Here is a 4,594-nt window from a genome sequence, read left to right as displayed (position 1 = left end):
AGAAAGAACATAAAGTGGCTCAAATTCTCACACAGGGCATTTGTGTCACAATCAATTCAACTCTCAAACATCATGATCATCTTCCAAGCAAAGAAAAGCAAGGATCCACATCTCAGAGTATCAATGAAGTGAAGGAAAACTGACAACCGAACCACAATCCAGAATTTACGAAAAGCATGCACAACTGTACACAGAAACACAACAAACTACATAAAAAAAACGAAAAAAACACGAACAAAGAAAAGAAACAACCTCCCCTAATTATTTTTGATGAAGGGTCGCACCTCCCACAAAAGTTGTGCATAAAAGAATGCAGTATAGTACTAGGAAGTGACTCCTAGGTCGTCTCTCAAGGACCAAATGTGGTTCAATCTCAGATTAACACGTAGTGGAGGGGGGGTTTGTGAATGAGTTTTGTGAATGCAGATGGACTAATTAAAACCAATATAAACACGGAGGTAAACACAAAATTAAAATGGTGGTCATTAAAAGTAACCTTACAACTAAATTATCACAACTAAACATAATAATCAACATTAAAGTGATCAAGCAGTAAACTGAACGGTCCTAAAATAAGGTGTGGAACTAATTTAAATGCACTAGAGAAATATGAAAACTCATCTAACACTATTGAACTGCAAAGAGTTACCCTTCGAAGCCCAACGCAGCCGAATGACATGGATGCAACATTTATACGAAATAAGTACTAAAGAAATTGTGTGACCAGTAAGTTGAAATAAAACGAGCAAGCTGCTTCTAAATGCATTTCAATGTATTAATAAAAAAACATTTTTTGATGCAAGTGTGAATAAAGAAAGGATTAAAAAAACCTTCCTAGCACGTGCGCGTCATCCAATAATCATCAACTTGGCTTTGTACAAGAAATTAAATGAACTTCATCACCGTGAAGGTGCTACCTCTTATGCTCCAAAGCAATTGAATAAAATTCCTTTTCTCAAAGCCTACCACCGTACACCTGCTACTTGTGCCTCCAAATGCTTCAATTATGTGACCCTCCTTACTCCAACCTAATCTACTTCCACCTCATTCCCGTGCACACCATGCCCTTCTCGCTTCTTCTTTAATCAACCTTCCAGCAGACTTGCACCCGTGCACACCATTCTCCTACTACATCAACAACGCGCCCTGCTGCAGCGCTTCTGTTGCCTTCCTACTTCCAACCGAGACAACACTTCTTCAATGATGGCAGCCGTGCGCCTCACTTCTTCCAGGACGTCCAACACGCGACACGTTGCACAGGCTTCTTCCGAAATGGAACAGCTCCACCACACCACTTCCCACTTCCCTCAAACGTTCCATTTCTCTGAATAAAAATAAGGACACCATCCAACTTCTTCCTTCCATACGCTCCCTTCATTCCAGCCTTCTCCGTGCAGCTACTGGAATCAGCGCCCCTCTTTTTGAAAGTGAATACTCCAAAAAAAACGTTTCCAGCCCCTCCCAAGTTAAATCATCATTTCTCCAGCCAAAGAAAATAACGTGCATAGTGTAGCAGAAAAAACAAGGGCACAATGAATCACTGTTTCATCCCCAGAAAAAAAGAATATTTGTTTCTTTCCTTCATTATTTCAAAACAACGTTCTCGGAAAAGACTAAGCTCCCAAAAAATGAAAAGATAATTGGTCCGTGTTCAAGTGGCGGCTGTGCACAAGGGCCGTGTGTCCCTCTTTTAATAAGGGTAGGGTCCACACACAAATTACAAACCCTAACCTAAAAGGATATGTCCTAAAAAAATATTTTACAAAATTCCCCTTAAAAGGGTCCAAAACACCTAATTCTAATTAAGGGCTTCTAGAAAACGAAATTACAACTTTAATTAGAATCTAAATGACTAAATGTTGAGCCTTTGAGTGTGTCACTCAATACCCAATGCTCCAGATGATGTTTCCAACAACTGCCCTGCAACCAAAATGCACTTAATCAGCTCAGAAAACCCAAATTAGCACAATTACGAATTTCCGACCAATTAAGCAGAATTCGGAAAACGGGAAATGACAGACAATTAAACACAATTCCCTGGTTTTATTTAAGGTCCAATAAACTAAATATAATTCCAGAAATAACGACTCATCAAAATAGACACATTAGTCTTTTGCACTCCTGGGCAAAACCAAAACGAAAACCAGGGAACTCTCAACATCAGGGAGCTAACACAGACTCGAACAGACAAACAACAAGACTCCAAACAGAACACAGTTGCACATTCTCACAAAATTGGACGGTAAAAGGATAGGCAGAATCCCACACAGAGTCAATGAAAGCAAATACTCAAAGAATCTCCCAAACAGTTCAGTACAAGGAAACATTCAATCAGTTCAAGAGATGAATCAAAAGCAACAGAGCCTCAACAGATGCACAATCAGTGTTTCTCTCAAGTGTTTAAGTAAATCAATGTCACTCAATGCACTCAAGAAAGCAATCACAAATAGACTTGGCAAGCCTCTAATATCAACACTCAAACATACGCATGTTCAAATCAAAAGGTCCTTTTCATGGTTGTAATGGGGCCAAGGACAAGGGAGGATATATCTGGATAAGAAGCTACAAACCATAAGGAACAGAGGAGCAACGGGGAACAGTGTAAACACATTCAAACACCCACAACCTCTAATTCCATCCTCTTAGTGACTCCATTATTCACAATTATTCACATTTTTTTTTTCACTATTTTTCTGCTCTCTTTTTTTTTCATCCTGTCTCTTTTTTTTCTCTCTTTTCAAAACAAAACTGTAAAAGACAAGATACACATATATTACCAAAACAAACAAGAGAGGAACCAACCAGCCAACTCATCGAAACCCCCAAGAGACCACACTTGTTCCAAAACACTTCCAAAGCTCCAAAATTCCCTAAGGTTAAGGTAATCATGGTTTTTCTCTTAGGCTAGTGTATGAGCATTCAAAACAAAGAAATGGGGAAGTATAGGCTCAAAAAGGGTTTTCAAAGGATTAGAACAAGGTAGCTTATTTGGCTAGAGAGGCTCAAGAACAAAACTGCCTTATCACTTCCAAACATGCATATCAATCAAGAATTATCAACAAGAGGCAAGCCAAGGCATATGTGCAAGCAATCAAGAGACATATCACACAAGAAAGAAAGAACATAAAGTGGCTCAAATTCTCACACAGGGCATTTGTGTCACAATCAATTCAACTCTCAAACATCATGATCATCTTCCAAGCAAAGAAAAGCAAGGAATCCACATCTCAGAGTATCAATGAAGTGAAGGAAAACTGACAACCGAACCACAATCCAGAATTTACGAAAAGCATGCAAAACTGTACACAAGACACAACAAACTACATAAAAAACCGAAAACGAACAAAGAAACAACCTCCTAATTATTTTGATGAAAGGGTCGCACCTCCCACAAAAGTTGTGCATAAAGAATGCAGTATAGTACTAGGAAGTGACTCCTAGGTCGTCTCTCAAGGACCAAATGTGGTTCAATCTCAGATTAACACGTAGTGGAGGGGGGGTTTGTGAAGAGTTTTGTGAATGCAGATGGACTAAATTAAAACACGAATATAAACACGGAGGTAAACACAAAATTAAAATGGTTGGTCATTAAAAGTAACCTTACAACTAAATTATCACAACTAAACATAATAATCAACATTAAAGTGAATCAAGCAGTAAACTGAACGGTCCTAAAATAAGGTGTGGGAACTAATTTAATGCACTAGAGAAATATGAAAACTCATCTAACACTATTGAACTGCAAAGAGTTACCCTTCGAAGCCCAACGCAGCCAGAATGACATGGGATGCACATTTATACGAAAGAAGTACTAAAAGAAATTGTGTGACCAGTAAAGTTGAAATAAAACGAGCAAGCTGCTTCTAAATGCATTTCAATGTATATAATAAAAAACATTTTTGATGCAAGTGTGAATAAAGAAAAGGATTAAAGAAACCTTCCTAGCACGTGCGCGTCATCCAATAATCAATCAACTTGCTTTGTACAAGAAATTAAATGAACTTCATCACCGTGAAGTTGCTCCCTTATGCTCCAAAGCAATTGAATAAAATTCCTTTTCTCAAAGCTACCACCGTACACCTGCTACTTGTGCCCTCCAAATGCTTCAATTGATGTGACCATCCTTACTCCAACCTAATCTACTTCCACTCATATTCCCGTGCACACCATGCCCTTCTTCAGCTTCTTCTTTAATCAACCTTCCAGCAGCTTGCACCGTGCACACCATTCCTCTACTACATTGAACAACGCGCCCTGCTGCCAGCTGCTTCTGTTGCCTTCCTACTTTCCAACCGAGACAACACTTCTTCAATGATGTGGCAGCCGTGCGCCTCACTTCTTCCAGGACGTCCAACATGCGCACGCTGCACAAGCTTCTTCCGAAATGGAATCAGCTCCTACCACACCACTTCACCACTTCCCTCAAAACGTTCCATTCTCTGAATAAAATAAGGACACCATCCAGCTTCTTCCTTCCATACGCTCCCTTCATTCCAGCCCTTCTCCGTGCAGCTACTGGAATCAGCGCCCCTCTTTTTGAAAAGTGAATACTCCAAAAAAAACGTTCCAGCCCCTCCCAAGTTAAATCATCATT

This window comes from Vigna umbellata, chromosome 3, assembly GCF_029865625.1.
Source record: "Vigna umbellata cultivar VRB3 chromosome 3, Vumbellata_1.0, whole genome shotgun sequence".
NCBI classification, from domain to species: Eukaryota; Viridiplantae; Streptophyta; class Magnoliopsida; order Fabales; family Fabaceae; genus Vigna; species Vigna umbellata.
This window is presented reverse-complemented; position numbering follows the sequence as displayed.